We start from the raw sequence: 18,703 nt of genomic DNA, 5'->3' as shown, positions 1-18,703 counted from the left end.
CCCCCAGGGAATGGGGCATCAAAAACCTTCCTCACCTCTCCCACAAACCCTTCCAGACTCACATGGCCGGCTGTTGTTCCCATACGGCGGTAGCGCAGGTGAGAGCCCTGTAAAAGTACTGTAGGAAATACTCAGTAGGGTCTGTAGAATGTATACAGTGCATTCGGAAAGTATTCAGACCTCTTGACTTTTTTCACATTTTGTTACATTACAGCCTTATTCTAAAATTAATTAAATATTTTTTTCCCCCTCATCAATCTACGCACAATACCCCATAATGACAATGCGAAAACAGCTTTTTAGACATTTTTGTAAATATATAAAAAATAAAGCTGTAAAATCACATTTACATAAGTATTCAGAGCCTTCGCTAAGAGACTCAAAATTGAGCTCAGGATCATTCTGTTTCCAATGATCATCCTTGAGATGTTTCTTCAACTTGATTGGTCCACCTGTGGTCAATTCAATTGATTGGACTTGATTTGGAAAGGCACACACCTGTCTATGTAAGGTCCCACAGTTGACAGTGCAAGTCAGAGCAAAAACCAAGCCTTGAGATTGAAGGAATTGTCCGTAGAGCTCTGAGACAGGATTGTGTCGAGGCAACAATCTGGGGAAGGGTACCAAAAATGTCTGCAGCATTGAAAGTCCCCAAGAACACAGTGGCCTCCATCAATCTTAAATGGGAGAAGTTTGGAACCACCAAGTCTCTTCCTAGAGATGGCTGCCAGGGCAAACTGAGCAATCGGGGGTAGAAGGGCCTTGGTCAGGGAGGTGACCAAGAACCCAGTGGTCACTCTGACAGAACTCTAGAATTCCTCTGTGGAGATGGGAGAACCTTCCAGAAGGACAGCCATCTCTGTATCACTCTACCAATCAGGCCTTTATGGTAGAGGGGCCAGACAGAAGCCACTCCTCAGAAAAAGGCACATGATAGCCCGCTTGGAGTTTGCCAAAAGGCACCTAATGACTCTTAGACCATGAGAAACAAGATTCTCTGGTCAGATGAAACCAAGATTAAACGCTTTGGCTTGAATGCCAAGCATCAAATCTGGAGGAAACCTGGCACCATCTCTACTGTGAAGCACGGTGGTGGCAGCATCATGCTGTGTTTGTTTTTTCAGTGGCAGGGACTGGGATTTATTTTTTATTTAACCAGGAAAGTCAGTTAAGAACAAATTCTTATTTACAATGACGATCAAGGAACAGTGGGTTAACTGCCTTGTTCAGGGGCAGAACGACAGATTTCTACCTTGTCAGCTCGGGGATTCAATCTAGTAGCCTTTTGGGTACAGGCCCAACGCTCTAACCACTAGGCTACCTGCAGAGCTACTAGTCAGGATTGAGGGAAAGATGAACATAGTAAGAGATCATTGATGAAAATCTGCTCCAGAGCACTCAGGTCCACAGACTGGGGTGAAGGTTCACCTTCCAACAGCACAACGACCCTAAGTACACAGCCAAAACAATGCAAGATTTGCTTCGGGACAAGTCTCTGAATGTCCTTCAGTGGCCCATCCAGAGCCCGGACTTGAACCCGTTCTAACATCTCTGGAGGGACTTGAAAATAGCTGAGCAGCAACGCTCCCCATCCAACCTGACAGAGCATGAGAGGATCTGCAGAGAAGAATGGGAGAAACTCCCCAAATACAGGTGTGCACTAAAAGCTTGTAGCGTCATACCCAAGAATACTTGAGGCTGTAATCGCTACCAAAGGTGCTTCTACAAGGTACTGAGTAAAGGGTCTGAATACTTATGTGAATTTTATATTTCAACAACAACAAAAAATGATACATTTGTAAACATTTTTAAAAACCTGGTTTTGCTTTGTCGTTATAGGTTATTGTGTGTAGATTGATGAGGGGAAAAAAACGATTTAATCAATTTTAGAGTAAGGCTGTAACATAACAAAATGTGGAAAAAGTCAAGGGGTCTGAATACTTTCCCGAATGTACTGTATATGGAATACATAATCATCATGTGCTATTACTGCGCTACAGAAAATCCTCTAACCAGTGCAGGGCATCCACGCTGAATTAAAGGGCAGCTACACTCAAAAATCTAAGTTTTATAGTTTTAATAGACCTCAAAAGTCATCCCCTGATGTGGTTTACACACAGAAATTCTAAATAGTGTTGTTTTTCTATTTAAAAAGTGTGGGGAAAAATGGGGGATATCTGAAACCAGGAAAAACAAAACTAAGAAAATGTGGGGAAAAAAAGTAGGCAAAAAATATAAACACATTTTAAAAGGCCTAACCAACGTCTTTTGCTGTGCACTTTAGAGTGTGCGTCATCCTGCAGCAAAGCATTTTGGGGGAAGTTGAGGTCAGGTCCAATATTGGCTATGCACCCAAGAGGGAAAGCGGTTGGGCCATCCTAGAAATGTAATATAACATATGACATTTTGCAGACGTTTTAATCCAAGCGACTTACAGACATGCGTGAATACATTTTTATGTATTGGTGGTCCCGAGAATCTAACTATCCTGGCATTGTAGTGCTCTACCAAGATGCATAACAGGGTTAGAAATGCTTTGTGAAAACCTCAATTCAATATGATTTATCTGGCCTTTATTAAACGGGGCTTATGCCACCCTTTATATTTGACATAGTGTGTTACATTTGACATTGGAGTTTATGTCACACAGTTATGTCACATTTATGAACCCTTTATAAAGCATAATTTAAAACTCATTTATGTAGTGTTTATGAAGACTTTATGAAGTCTGGCACTAAGTGCAGACTTAAAAATGGCTGTCTAGCAATGATCAACAACTAACTTGACAGAGCTTGAAGATCCCCCGTTGTAATCGCTGCCAAAGGTGATTCTAACATGAATTGACTCGGGAGTGTAAATCAGATATTTTTGTATTTCATTTTCAATAACAATATATTTTCACTTTGTCATTATGGGTTATTGTGTGTAGATGGGTGAGATATTTTAAAATATTTATTCCGTTTTAAATTCATGCTGTAAGTCAAGGGGTATGAGTACTTTCTGAAGGCACTGTACGTGTTGCGTAATTAGCCATATATACTGTAAGCCAAACATCTGTACAGATTTCCTATATTTTCAAGCTGCCAGTTCTGGTATAGACCTCACGTACATTGACCCATAGAGATGTATAGCGGGCACACTTTCCACTAGACGGGAATGGCAAAGATTGGCAAAGCTGTGCCTCAACCTAGGTTGGGCAAAGCTCAATGGCAAAGATTGCGCCTTCTATACATTTCTATGTACAGCAGCTGTTATGACATTTCATGACAAGTTGAAATTAGATCATGGAAACACACCCCCAATAGAGATATGATTCTGTTAGTAATGCATGCGTTGTTTGACAAAGTAATAATAATAATATTACCCAATTTGAAAAGTCACGTGTTGCTTTACTCTGTTACTCATAAAAGTAATCTGATTACCGCGTTACCCCCTGCACTGCTGGAACCTGGATACTGCTATTCACTTACCACAGTGAAAGACAATCTCAGGGCTTCAAATAACCGCCTCCCAGTCTAAAAACCTATAAAAGTCAACCACAATCAATGGAGGATTCCTCATGTCATACAAGAGCTGATATAACTTAGTTTTTTTACTTAACTATGAAATAGAAGCTGTAAAAGAACAACGGATTTCTATAGAGATTCTTATATGGAATTCATAACTTGGCTCATATATAGTATGCGTCGTCACTACCTGTCTTCTTCATAGTTTTACATATCGACAATTTTTATTGTATTTTTTACAGGACCTGGACCAGGGAACTTCCTCCTAACACATTAAAGCACATAGTCATATAGCTTGTTTTATCCTTGGCTTCTCTAAGGGTAATGAAATAAAGTGGACTAAGAGCGGATATCTATCAGGGACGAGGGCTATAGTGACTTTATAAGACACTGTGGGATCATTAGACCCTTTAAGGCTGATGGGATATAGTGTTTTTATGAGGTCTCTACCGTAATCCATTAATAGGTCTGACAGACCATTAGAGTTTATTGATGTCCAATGCGTGGGCTCACATGAAAACACCATTATTTGTCATGATCAAAGTTTAACATGGACAGAGAATGATTTAACATCAGCATGAATCTGTTCTTAACCTTCAAAGACAGTGTGATAAAATACCGGGAGATCTACAATGCTCATGCTCAGTTTGGGGCCCAAAATCTAGTTTAGAAATTCAATGAATATAGTTTAGTAAAAGTGTATTATTCCGCAGCAGATGTCAGTGAATGTAGCTAGATAAATAAAAGTCGGTGCTTGCTTCCAACACACGGAAACAGCACATTTGACAGAGTTCTTCTTTAAGCCTTGAGAAAGTTATTAAATTTCTTGAAGAACTTCAATTTCTTCATTGCTATAATCTCAGACATTAATAAAGAGGGTATCATTCATATTTGTTTAGCTTTTTAATGTGGTTGCTGAGGCAGTACATTTTCACTGCCATGCAGGACTGGAGAAGAATGACTGCATGTGCAAAAATTCTGCTGCCCTCTAGGGAAATCAATATGTATTTGCTATTCTCTAAGGACTTTAGAAGGGTTTAGCAACATTAATAATAAAAATACAAGTGGTAATGTGGCCTTTGATGTGCCTTAACAAATTATTCTGCCAGATAGGCATTTGGAGTTATGAGGTGTCCATCACAATATTATAAACAGTCCAGTAAGGACAACGTCCATAACGTTGTTGAACTTTTTGAGATGATTTTAATGGGTTGGTTACTACAGGGTATTGCACAACTTCTGTCCCCCTTTGGAGGGACAGAAGTTCCAGGTCATCAAGTCAAGGTGAAAACAAACCAACAAAATTTCTCCATACTTCTCTTCCTCCTCCTCTCCTCCTCTCCTGTCCTCTGCTGGCAGGGCCTATGGTAGTGTCAGTGTGTCCCAGGAGGAGGTGACTAACGTCAGGACATGTGGTTGGCAGGATGCAGGGGCACATTGTGCTCCACGGTGCTCCACGCTGCTCCTGTCCAGCTGTGCCGGGGACCACATCCCCCCCTGAAGAGGAACTAATTGTGAGGGTTATCGATTGCCGCCACATATCTCGGCCTATCCCTGGGTAAATAAGATTGATGGACTTGTCACATTGTCATCAGGCCACATTTTTGACAATGTGTCTCAAGGAGTGTTAACATGGTCCAGGTTCACAGTGGGACATCGCAGAGAATGGTGGCTGTGACTTTATAGCACAGCAAAGGAATAGCTATCAAAAAGAGTAGAACTACAGAATCTGTAGTTGTGTTTCCTGTGTCACACCCTGATCTGTTTTACCTGTCTTTATGATTGTCTCCATCCCCCTCCAGGTGTCGCCCATCTTCCCCATTATCCCTTGTGTATTTATACCTGTGTTCTCTGTTTGTCTGTTGACCGTTCGTTTTGTTTCGTCAAGCCTACCAGCGTTTTTCCCTCTGTTCCTGTCTCTTGATTGTTCCTGTTTTCTAGTTTTCCCAGTTTTGACCTTTTCTGCCTACCCTGAGCCTGCCTGCCGTCCTATACTTTTGCCCCACCTATCTGGATTACTGACCTCTGCTTACCCTAACCCTGAGCCTGCCTACCATCCTGTACCTTGCCCCACCTATCTGGATTACTGACCTCTGCTTACCCTAACCCTGAGCCTGCCTACCATCCTGTACCTTGCCCCACCTATCTGGATTACTGACCTCTGCTTACCCTAACCCTGAGCCTGCCTACCATCCTGTACCTTGCCCCACCTATCTGGATTACTGACCTCTGCTTACCCTAACCCTGAGCCTGCCTACCATCCTGTACCTTGCCCCAACTATCTGGATTACTGACCTCTGCTTACCCTAACCCTGAGCCTGCCTACCATCCTGTACCTTGCCCCACCTAACTGGATTACTGACCACTGCCTGCCCTTGACCTGTCTTCTGCCTGCCCCTGATGGATTAATAAACTGTTGTTAATTTGACGTTGTCTGCATCTGGGTCTTACCTGAAACGTGATATCCTGTCTACCAAGCTCTCCAGTTTGGTGAAAAGTAAACACTGCTCTGGGTATGGGGCGTTTTTAAATGCTGTGGAGGATTTGGTCAATTAAAAAAGCAAAACAAGTGGAAAGAGAAGGAGTCTTACTTGACTCTCAAGGAAAACAAACATCCTCTGCCGCAAGGAGGTTTCAGATGCACTCAAATGATTCTCAATATGATTAGCATTTTGAATAACTGGCACTAAGTGATAAGGTAACATATGCTACCATGAGGATGCGTAAAAACAAAAATTAGAATGAATCATAAAGTTGAGGGCCTCTCCAAAGGCCCTTTGAATCTTCAATTCTAGGATTCCTATACACCATTGCAAGAAAATACAAGATGTCTCAGCTACAGGCGAGGATGCAACATTGTACAATACAGTATGTACATGGATAAACAACAGGATGTTCTGTCAGAAGTGAGGAGATGCAGGTCTTGTGACCTAGCAATTACTGACAACACAGGAGGTTGGTGGCACCTTAGTTGGCGAGGACGGACTCGTGGTAATGGCTGGAGCGGAATCAGTGGAATGGTATCAAACACATTATTATGAGCCGTCCTCCCTTCAGTAACCTCCATTAACTGACAATGCGGACACTGGAAGGCAGCAGAAATTATTTGAAGACAAGTGAGCGAGAGAGAGAGACCGAGAGAGAGAGAGACAGAGAGAGGGGGAGGGAGACAGAGAGAGAAACAGAGAGAGGGACAGAGAGAGAAAGAGAGAGATATTGAGACAGAGAGACAGAGAAAGATAGATAGATAGATAGATAGATATATAGATGGATATAGACAGGGAGAGAGAGATCTCTATTTAGAGAGTGCAAATTTACATTAATATATTTAGCTGAATTTCACTCACAGTTTCCAGTCAAGAACTCCCCATTACTGTCCTGGGAACACCAACTCGCTTATAGCAGAATGCTTAATTCTGCCTCAAATATCATTGTGCATGTGACAACAGATTTTAAAGTCAACAGATTATGTTATTTCCAGAAAAGAGCTTATCAAAGCTTCATTAGGCCAGACGATGCTCTTTCTTATATTTGGTTTCTAATGATCCGTGTAATATCTGTCCTGTCCCCCTGGACGTGTTGTTTTCCATCAAACTAAATGACCTAAACTGATATGAATGACCCTGTACAAGGCTTCACAATCTCTCTCATTAATAATAGAATCAGGCATACTGAATGGAACAATACATTTCTAAGCCTATATGACTTCCTATAGAAAGACTAGCATTTCTTATAGCTTGTTGAACACAAGCATGTGGGCTGTGTTGGACACCAGATTGTACGGTCTGGTATATACAGTATGGGGAAACTTGGGACCATGTTGGATTATGATGCCAGATACATATGGCTGAGATCAAGTAATTAACCTTGTGTTGTGATTGTCCTTCCATTGGGATGCAGCAATTAACCGTAAGGGTTCAGAGACAGCAGTGAGGTACTCAGAAAACTCCCTGCGGGTTTAACAGGTGAGCTCTCATCTGCAATTTTTTTATTTTTTTTATCTCCCACTTTGGGCTGGATGTGTCAATGTGTAGTTCATACATTCATAATCTATAAACAGAATTATTGTCTTACCTCAATTAGCCACAAAATCCCTAGCTTGAAAGCGACTGTTTTCTTGAAGCTGTCCCGCACCATTTTTCCTACATTTCGCCCCACGTGGGCCAGCCCTTTAGCAATTGGAGTTATAGTCAATAAGCTTCAGACTCTCACATTTCAGTGACAGCTAGCAAGAGGTTTGCTCAGGGTTATCCAATGAGGTTGCAGGGCGGACTCAATGGCTCAGTGGACACAGCAGAGAGAGTGACAGAAAGAGCAATGATGAAGTGTGTAAATCTGCATTTACAGTGCCTTGCGAAAGTATTCGGCCCCCTTGAACTTTGCGACCTTTTGCCACATTTCAGGCTTCAAACATAAAGATATAAAACTGTATGTTTTTGTGAAGAATCAACAACAAGTGGGACACAATCATGAAGTGGAACGACATTTATTGGATATTTCAAACTTTTTTAACAAATCAAAAACTGAAAAATTGGGCGTCCAAAATCGCTGTAAGCGACAGTGGTTGTGGACGACAACTCATCTCCCCGCTAGAGGAAATGTTGTGATGCCTTCCATCCCACGCTACAGTGGCTCTTACAAACACATCCCTACCTTGCATTAGAAATTCTCCATTACATGGGAAGCCACCCTGCTGTGTGATTTCAAACTCCATGCGAAGAGAACATTTCCGAACATAATTCCATCAGGGACTTTGAGAAAGCAGTAATGTGCAGTAATGTGTTTGTGTTGTATGGAAATCACTAGGCACAAAGTGTATGCTGAAACTATGTATGATGGTGTAGTGATTTCACAATGGTTTGCTTGCTGTCCTGGAGTTCGGACACACCTCTTCATTTGTTTAATATTGTCAAAATGTGTTTGTTTTAGTAAAGGGAACACAAGCTTAACCGATACACTGTCCCAATTCATACCATACTTCATTACTCGTGGGGCATGATCCCAACTTTGACACATCCCCAATCAACTCTGATGAAGTGTTGTCTCAGATTTACCGGGAACATTGGTTCCCTCGTACCGATGTTCTATTTACCAGCTCCTCATCAGGTCACATCTTCTGCAGAGAAGCAATAAAAGTCACCGTTTTTTGTCGCAGAGGTAAAAATTGTGTTGTTCCTATCTTCTCCCCTCGCTGGCTTCATCCCAGGAGTATCCCAAATGGCACCATATACCCCATATAGTGCACTACTTTTGGCCAAAGCCCTATGGGCCCTGGTTAATAGTAGTGCACTGTAAAGGGAATAGGCTGTCATTTGGGACAGAGTCAAAGTTTACTGCCAGTTGGGAAAAAAGTATCCGCAGAAGGAACTCCTGTCTCCAGTAATGCCTCACCTGTTGGTTTGTCTTCTTATTACCTACAAGAATGGGCCAGGAGATTTCTGTCAACTCTGCAATTGACACAGGTTTAGAGGTGTATCTAGACGGACAATTTTATTTTCTCATGAGCATGACCTTATTTCTATTACAGCATGTTGGATGATTGTCATTCATATTCCATTCACCCAGTTCAATGTAACATCGATAGGTTTAGGCTACTACATGATACTCAAATTTTCCCTATACCCATCATGAGGTTGCTTCAACCTAGCCTATGAAGTTTACAACGTAGGTGCACACAGGTAGAGAGAAAAATGTGAGATGACAGACGGTGACACATGGACAGATATTGACACATTCAATACCGCCTTGCACACTCTTGTCTGCATCTAACTTATCTAGGGTGCAATCATTAGCCCAACAGTTGCAAACGAGAGTTTCTATGGGACAAATTCTGGTATTTTTTTCTCTGTTTTGTTTGCTTCCGTTTAAGAAACGTTTTTCAACAGAATCGGCGGAATGAATACACCCCTGATCACGCATAAACAGAGTTAATTTTCATAGCAGCCACGTTGTATTCATTCTACCCTCTATGCACTCTCCTCCTCTCACCTTTTCCCTTCATTTGTGGACTTCAATGAACAACACATCAGCTGTATGTGGCCAGGTGAAAATACCTTTCCAAGCCAAACCATGTCATAACCGCTACACACAGCCTACATCGTTGTCTCCATATTAGCTAAAGTAACGTTCTAGTCAACATACCTAATGTAACTAATGGGTTAGTAAACCCACTACAATCATACAGTAACATTACAGTGTATAGTCATTAAGCAGATAGACCGGCGGCCCTGGTGGAAATACATTTATAAAACTTACCTTGACTTGGAAGAGTTTCAGTGTTGTGTTGGATAGTCAAAGACAGCATCCCTCTGTTTGAGCCGGGTGTTTGAGTAACTTAACTAGCCAGCTGCATTTGCTAGAAAGGTAAGTGAAACTGAAAGTTTAAAAAATGACCAAATCTCTCTCTCTCTCTCTCTCTCTCTCTCTCTCTCTCTCTCTCTCTCTCTCTCTCTCTCTCTCTCTCTCTCTCTCTCTCTCTCTCTCTCTCTCTCTCTCTCTCTCTCTCTCTCTCTCTCTCTCTCTCTATTGTTTCTTCATTTTTTGTTGAAAACTGTTCAACTATTTTCTTTCTGTCTCTTTGAGTCAACTACTCATCACATTTTATGCACTGCAGTGTTAGCTAACTGTAACTTATGCTTTTAGTACTAGATTCATTCTCTGATCCTTTGATTGGGTCGACAACATGTCAGTTCATGCTGCAAGAGCTCTGATAGGTTGGAGAATGTCCTCCGGAATTTGTCATAATTACAGTGTAAGTCTATGGAAGGGGGTGAGAACCAAGAGCTTCCTAGGTTTTGTATTGAAGTCAATGTACCAAGAGGAGGACGGAAGCTAGCTGTCCTCCTGCTACACCATTGTGCTACTCTACAGAGTGCTGTTGAGGCTACTGTAGACCTTCATTGCAGAACAGTGTGTTTTAATCAATTATTTGCTGACTTGTGAATATATTTAGTGTAGTTTATCTAAAAAGGATAGCTTTTTCAATGTTTTACCATTTTTATTTTTATGATGATGGTCGTCAATGTTTTACCATTTTTATTTTTATGATGATGGTCGTCACATTCCTCCTCTGAGGATCCTCCACTGCTAGATAATCAGCTGCCTGCCTATTGGGCATTTAAAAGCAACATACGGTTTCTGGGGAAAGGCTTCCTACTCACACCATTCATCAAAACTTAAGTGTTTGTTTACAATAACTGTAATGTTATCACTCTGGGCAGAAGAGTTCCTCTTTCAATTAAGTTACCCATCTGGGAGAGTGCATTGATCATCGCCTTATTTCTGTATGGAGTAATCATGTTTCATTACTGCTCCCAAAGAAAGATTAGGATTTTAAGGATGTTTTAAGGATGCTAATTATATGATTCATATGCACTTAACTTACAGTATGTGTCTGCTACAGAGTATTGCTTTGCTTTCAGTAGGCCTGAGATCACTCTGACTGAGACAGTAGCACTCTACAGAGAAACAGGCAGGTCAAACAGCTCTCTCTCTGTCGCTCTCTCTCTCGCCCTTACAGAAAATCACATGATTTCACATGACATTTCCACGTTTTTCACATATAAAGTACTTCACATGAAATATCACATGACCTTTAGCATGTGAAACCATGTGAAACCATGTGAAACCATGTGGTTTTGGAACACTTTACATGTGATGATATTTCACATGAAGTTTCACTTGTGAATTTTCACATGTGACCATATAACCTGTCCCATGTGAAACCATGTGGTTTTGGAACACTTCACATGTGGTGATATTTCACATGAAGTTTCACTTGTGAATTTTCACGGGATCACATAACCTTTACCAGGTGAAATCATATTGGGGCTCCCGAGCGGTGCAGTGGTCTAAGGCACTGCATCTCAGTGCTAGAGGCGTCACTACAGACCCTGGTTCGATTTCGTGATTGGGAGTCCCATAGGGCGGCGCACAATTGGCCGCCCTATGGGAAGTACTTTAGTAAAAATACTTGAAAGTACTACTTAAGTAGTTTTTTTGGGTATCTATACTTTACTATTTATTTTTTTCACAGCTTTTACATTAGCTCCACTACATTCCTAAAGAAGATGATGTACTTTTTACTCCATACATTTTCCCTGACACCCAAAAGTACTTGTTACATTTTGAATGCTTAGCAGGACAATAAAATGGTTTAAGTCACACACTTATCAAAACAACAACCCTGGTCATCCCTACAGCCTCTGATCTGGTGGACTCACTAAACACATCCTTCATTTGTAAATGATGTCTGAGTGCCCCTGGCTATAAGGAATTTGAAATTCAGTATATTTGATCAATATAGCAGTCACCATCGTCAAGCCCACCAGCGCCTCATGACACTCACCTGGACTCCATTACCTCCTTGATTGTCTTCCCTATATCTGTCACTCCCCTTGGTTTTTTCCTCTGGTGTTATTGACTCTGTTTCCTGTCGGTGCGTTGTTTGTGTTTTGTGTTTTGTTTATTTATTAAAACACTCACTCCCAGTACTTGCTTCCCGACTCTCAGCGCACTCCTTACAAAAACTTTCACATGGGAAAATTTAACTCACATGTGGAATTGCATTTTCACATGTGAAAAACATTCACGTGAAATTCAAATATGCAGTTTTACATGTGGAAAACGTTTAAATGTTGTCGCAGATGTAGTTTCATGGTATCTAGTTGATATTTTGCATTTGAATGTTCTCACATTTATTTCGCATGAAATCAAGTTCACACGTGCTCAAGTGTTTTCACATGTGTAGTTTCATTTTATCATATGTGGCTTTTACATGTTGTCACGTTATCGCATTAACTTCACATACGTCAATGCGTGAAATTCATATGGGCTCTCTCTCTCTCTCTCGTAGCCATTCTCGTGTCTATCCAATAATACTCAGGCAGCTTCCAACAGATTTAAGAACTATCCTTCACTCGCCTCCACTCCTCCTCTCCTCATCTACTCTCCTGATACATTTAACCAGTGCCTCACTTGTGTGTGACTGTGAGATACAGTATAACAGCTGCTGACCTTGTCTGTCTGCATGCTACAGCTGGCTGATGGAAAGGCACACTTTAAATGATGGAAACCCTCTATGCGATGGATAGCCACACATCTATCTGTCCACACGCACACACACACACGTTGTTTTTACTATCCAAGTGGGGACCAACAAATATATTCCCATTCAAAATCCTATTTTCCCTATCCCCTAACCCTGAACCTAAACCTAACCATTAACATAACCCTAACCCTAACCACAAACCCCTACCCTAAAACGAAAGCTAACCCTAACTCCTAACCCCAAATTCTAACCCTAATTCTAACCCTAACCCTAAACCTAACCCCTAAGCCTAAATAGCATTTTTCCTTTTGGGGACTGGCAAAATGTCCCCACTTGTCACATTTTCATTGTTTTGCTATCCTTGTGAGGACTTTTGGAACCCAAAAGGAGAGTAAAGTTAGACCACACACCCACAAACACACCCACACACACTCACTGGACCAGGCAGCATGGCAGGGGGACCAGGCAGCAATGGCAGGGGGGAGTCACGTGATTCGGGATCAATGCGGCCAGTAACGATGGGTGGCCAGAGAAACTCCCATGGTGAGTCCACTGGGAAATGCTACTGGGGAGATTTCAAGAGAGAACCAGTCCCTCAAAGAGACAGAATCACAATAACCAACCAAGGAGAAGAATATTGTGGAGGACAACTGATCAGTGACATGTCATGTGTTTTTTTCCCCTTTATAGACAACATGTGCAGTCACACATGTCAAGACTAGGATTGCAGGTCAACATGTCAACATTTTTGGAAATATAGAGTAGTTAAGATGTATCTGAAGAGATGGCTTCATGTAACCACCGGAGTAAATTGCAAACAGTTGTACTTGTACTAATTGGATCTAATTAGATAAATAGCAGATGGAGAGGACAGGGACTAATGAAGACAATGCTGTGGTCCTAGTAATCCCTTTTTGTCATGCAGGTTTTAAATCAGCCTCAATGACGAGAGTTCACGTCTATTCATTTGACTTTGGTAAGAATAACAGTCATTTATATTCTTCCATCTCATTGTTCTATTTATTTTTTATTTTTTACTGTAGATGTGTTTGGGGTTGCACTGTTGGGCAAAACCTGAAGCTCTGGTCTATTAACAACACAATTATTTTACACAGATGATTCATAGGATGTGTCCCACATGACAGGCTACTCCCTACAGATGTAGGATCTTAGTTTGAGCCATAACACTTCAAATATACAACACATTTGACATGTTCTGTATTGCAGGAAAGTTCTCCGGTAACAGGATGATCAAATTAAGATCTTACATTTGTATGTTGTGCAATACCTTTTAACCAGAACTGGTCAAAAGTAGTGTACTATATAGGGAATAAGGTGTAATTTGGCACACAGACATAGCAATTAATAGAGTGTCTGACAACATTGTCATACATTTGGAAAGATATTATATATATATATATATATTACATATATATACACTGCTCAAAAAAATAAAGGGAACACTTAAACTACACAATGTAACTCCAAGTCAATCACACTTCTGTGAAATCAAACTGTCCACTTAGGAAGCAACACTGATTGACAATAAATGTCACATGCTGTTGTGCAAATGGAATACACAACAGGTGTAAATTATAGGCAATTAGCAAGACACCCCCAATAAAGGAGTGGTTCTGCAGGTGGTGACCAAAGACCACTTCTCAGTTCCTATGCTTCCTGGCTGATGTTTTGGTCACTTTTGAATGCTGGCTGTGCTTTCACTCTAGTGGTAGCATGAGACGGAGTCTACAACCCACACAAGTGGCTCAGGTAGTGCAGCTCATCCAGGATGGCACATCAATGCAAGCTGTGGCAAGAAGGTTTGCTGTGTCTGTCAGCGTAGTGTCCAGAGCATGGAGGCGCTACCAGGAGACAGGCCAGTACATCAGGAGACGTGGAGGAGGCCGTAGGAGGGCAACAACCCAGCAGCAGGACCACTACCTCCGCCTTTGTGCAAGGAGGAGCACTGCCAGAGCCCTGCAAAATAACCTCCAGCAGGCCACAAATGTGCATGTGTCTGCTCAAACGGTCAGAAAAAGACTCCATGAGGGTGGTATGAGGGCCCGACGTCCACAGGTGGGGGTTGTACTTACAGCCCAACACCATGCAGGACGTTTGGCATTTGCCAGAGAACACCAAGATTGGCAAATTCGCCACTGGCGCCCTGTGCTCTTCACAGATGAAAGCAGGTTCACACTGAGCACATGTGACAGACATGACAGAGTCTGGAGACGCCGTGGAGAACGTTCTGCTGCCTGCAACATCCTCCAGCATGACCGGTTTGGCGGTGGGTCAGTGATGGTGTGGGGTGGCATTTCTTTGGGGGGCCGCACAGCCCTCCATGTGCTCGCCAGAGGTAGCCTGACTGCCATTAGGTACCGAGATGAGATCCTCAGACCCCTTGTGAGACCATATGCTGGTGCGGTTGGTCCTGGGTTCCTCCTAATGCAAGACAATGCTAGACCTCATGTGGCTGGAGTGTGTCAGCAGTTCCTGCAAGAGGAAGGCGTTGATGCTATGGACTGGCCCGCCCGTTCCCCAGACCTGAATCCAATTGAGCACATCTGGGACATCATGTCTCGCTCCATTGCACCACAGACTGTCCAGGAGTTGGCGGATGCTTTAGTCCAGGTTTGGGAGGAGATCCCTCAGGAGACCATCCGCCACCTCATCAGGAGCATGCCCAGGCGTTGTAGGGAGGTCATACAGGCACGTGGAGGCCACACACACTACTGAGCCTCATTTTGACTTGTTTTAAGGACATTACATCAAAGTTGGATCAGCCTGTAGTGTGGTTTTCCACTTTGACTCCAAATCCAGACCTCTATGGGTTGATAAATTTGATTTCCATTGATAATTTTTATGTGATTTTGTTGTCAGCACATTCAACTATGTAAAGAAAAAAGTATTTAATAAGAATATTTCATTCATTCAGATCTAGGATGTGTTACTTTAGTGTTCCCTTTATTTTTTTGAGCAGTGTATATATATATATATATATATATACTCTTACATATTTATATAACAATAACGGCAAATAAGGTCATCAGAACGCATTGGACTGTTATGGATTTTCAGCTTCAGCTTCGTTATGGATCTTTCCTGGTAGACTTATAGATTTTAGCATATAATGTATTAATTCCCAGCATGAATGCAGCGAGGCCAGGTTTACGTCCTAAATGGCACCAAACTTCCAACATAGTGCACTACATTTAACCAGAGCCGTAAGGGCCCTGGTCAACAGCAGTGCAATATATAGGGAGTAGAGTGCCATTTGGGACACAAGCAAGGTAATTGATTTCTTGTTCATGGTCTACAGTGTGGTTGCGTGTGTATGCAGGCTGCACAATGTTCTGCGTGCTACTGGTAAGCCACACCAGTCGCAGCCTATTAACAGTCTTCTTGATCTGAGGATGATACACTGGAGGAAAAAGTCTTGAATCTGCTAACTGGCTTTGCTCTAACTGACAGGCTTGCTTCTAATACAGCTAGGGACGGCGACGACAGGATCCGCTTTTAGGTCTGTCTTTCCCATCAATAACGTGATTAAGTCCTCTGTAGTTAAAGGAAACTGGGACATAACCACACTATTCACATCCACTTTAGAGTTAAAGAACAGGCCCCCACCACCCCTCCACCTCCACCACCCTAGGTCCATCCATCTACCCCACCATCCCCAGTCTGCTTTCCCCATTACCCCTCGCTCCTAACCCACTCCCATCATCTCTCCTTTCACCCCCCCAGTCTGCTTTAACTCTCCCTACTCCCTACTAGCCCTCCCCCAGTCTGCTTTAACTCTCCCTACTGCCTACTAGCCCCCCCCCCAGTCTGATTTAACTCTCCCTACTCCCTACCAGCCCTCCCCCAGTCTGATTTAACTCTCTCTACTTCCTACCAGCCCTCCCCCAGTCTGATTTAACTCTCCCTACTCCCTACCAGCCCTCCCCCAGTCTGATTTAACTCTCCCTACTCCCTACTAGCCCTCCCCCAGTCTGATTTAACTCTCCCTACTCCCTACCAGCCCCCCCCCCCCCAGTCTGATTTAACTCTCCCTACTCCCTACTAGCCCTTCCTCGCTACTAACCCACTCCCATCATCTGTCCCTTCACGGTCCCAGCACTGTCTGTTTGCTGTCACAGATTACGATACTGAATCCCACTTGTTTTATCCGCAAAATCTCTTTGGCAGATTGTCCCAGTCATGGAATTATAGCTGTTAATAACGTGAAGCCAGTCAGAGGCAATCGTGCATTTTTAATCTTAACTTTGGCCTCTTTATGACGGAGGCTGTATGCCTTTTGTCTTCTTGATATTTTCACTGCGAGGCTTACTGTTCTGTCTGTACATGGGTTGGTACTTCTTCTTCTCCTTCTTCCAGAGCAGAATTTAGTTTCAACACAGTCTCCTACTCCAACCCCAAGTCACTAAAATGGTTGGCTGGCAGGTCTGAATGGCTAAAAGAAAGTAGGATCTGTTTCAGCACAGCATGACATGGACTAAAACGTAGATGCTTTGTGTCGGTATTAGAATAAAAAATGTAAACGAAATCGGATTATGTGGGGTTCATAGCATGTCTGGGTTAATGGTAGCGGCCACACAAAAAAACGCTGGACAGGAAAAGTATAGATATTTGCAAGCAAGCCTATGGCAGATGTCAGGAGAGAGGACCAGGACCCGTAGACTGTATAGAGTCTACAGACGGCATCTGATGAAGGTCTCTGACCATGCAAGAAATGAACACACACACAACAAACAGTAGAGTATCAGCAAACAAATGTCTTAAAGAAAGAGGAATAATTCCATTCTGAAGGTGTTAGCTAACTCCTATAGGACAGACAGGTTTTGCCATCAGCAGGCAGGACAGACAGGTTTTACCATCAGGATGAAATATTGGTCATAAGTAAGAGCTGTAAAAGCATTACCCTGAGCCCCCTGCCTCTCGCTGCTGCTAGCCCTATCTCATTGTTGTCATCTAGGGCCCTTGTGCCATCACATCGGAGGCAGCGGCAGAAACCAAAACCAATATCAAGGAGAGAGAGAGAGAGAGAGAGAGAGAGAGAGAGAGAGAGAGAAAGAGAGAGAGAGGTCAAAAGCAGTGCACTATATAGGGAATAGGGTGCCATTTGGGATCCACACATTTTCAGCATGGCTCTTTTCAATAGACAGTGGCGGGAGGGGGTATGACAGAGCCAGAGCCAGAGCAGAGTGCAGGGAGAGTAATGGGGAAGGAGAGGGGATGTAAAGGAGAAATATGGCTCTATCCACTAGTGCTGTCTGCTAGCTGCTTGGGTCAGTGGGAGTGTGTGGGGGACCTTTAAGTAAGCCAAGGCTGGAAGAAATGCAGCTCTATCACCTGCTGTCAAATGAAACCCTTACCAAACAAGCAATGAGGCGGGGGGTGGGGGGGATAAATACACCTAAAATCCTCATAAAACAGGCATCATGAATTTCATGAAAACTAAGTGGGCCGCATCCAGTTGATATGCAAGAATATTCTCAGCAACAGACAGTCATGCATGGGCTGAGGTCTTTACTGGCTCCATGGATCGATAAATATTTACAGCATTTAGGTGTGATTGATTTGACTCTCATAAGCTCCCACCGCTCGCTGTCTCTGTCATTTTCCCCCTCGCGCCAGAGTGCTGTTGGCGTTATGAATACATTCCATATGCTTTCATCAATAGCTATGGATGAAATGTGTGTGCATTGCAATGACTAGGGACTGTTAAAGAATGGCCTTCGAGGAATCCACAGATGAGTAGTTAGTTAGAGGGGCTCTCTCTAGTTCTTGCTCTATCTCTCTCTCTTTCTCTGTATGTACTATATGTGAACAGTTTATCAGAATGGTGTGCACTCACCCATTACTTGATAAAGGTAGGAGCTATAGGTATAAAATACATATCTAATGCAGAACAGATTCCCCAACACATTTCTCCATTATTTTTGATGGCCAGTTCCCGTAGCATTCCGGACTCAAATCTCTCTTGATTTTGGCCTGTCCTAAATCTGCACCACTGTCATCAGTTATATAATCAAATATTATAATACTGTATAAATATAAAGTGCATCCCACTGCTCTTACAAAGCCTGTTTACTGTTAGATCAGTTGTGGTGCATCAATATCCTACTACATTACAAACCTCAGACAC

The sequence above is a fragment of the Oncorhynchus clarkii genome, chromosome 10 (assembly GCF_045791955.1).
Source record: "Oncorhynchus clarkii lewisi isolate Uvic-CL-2024 chromosome 10, UVic_Ocla_1.0, whole genome shotgun sequence".
NCBI classification, from domain to species: domain Eukaryota; kingdom Metazoa; phylum Chordata; class Actinopteri; order Salmoniformes; family Salmonidae; genus Oncorhynchus; species Oncorhynchus clarkii.
Note: the sequence above shows the minus strand (reverse complement) of the source record.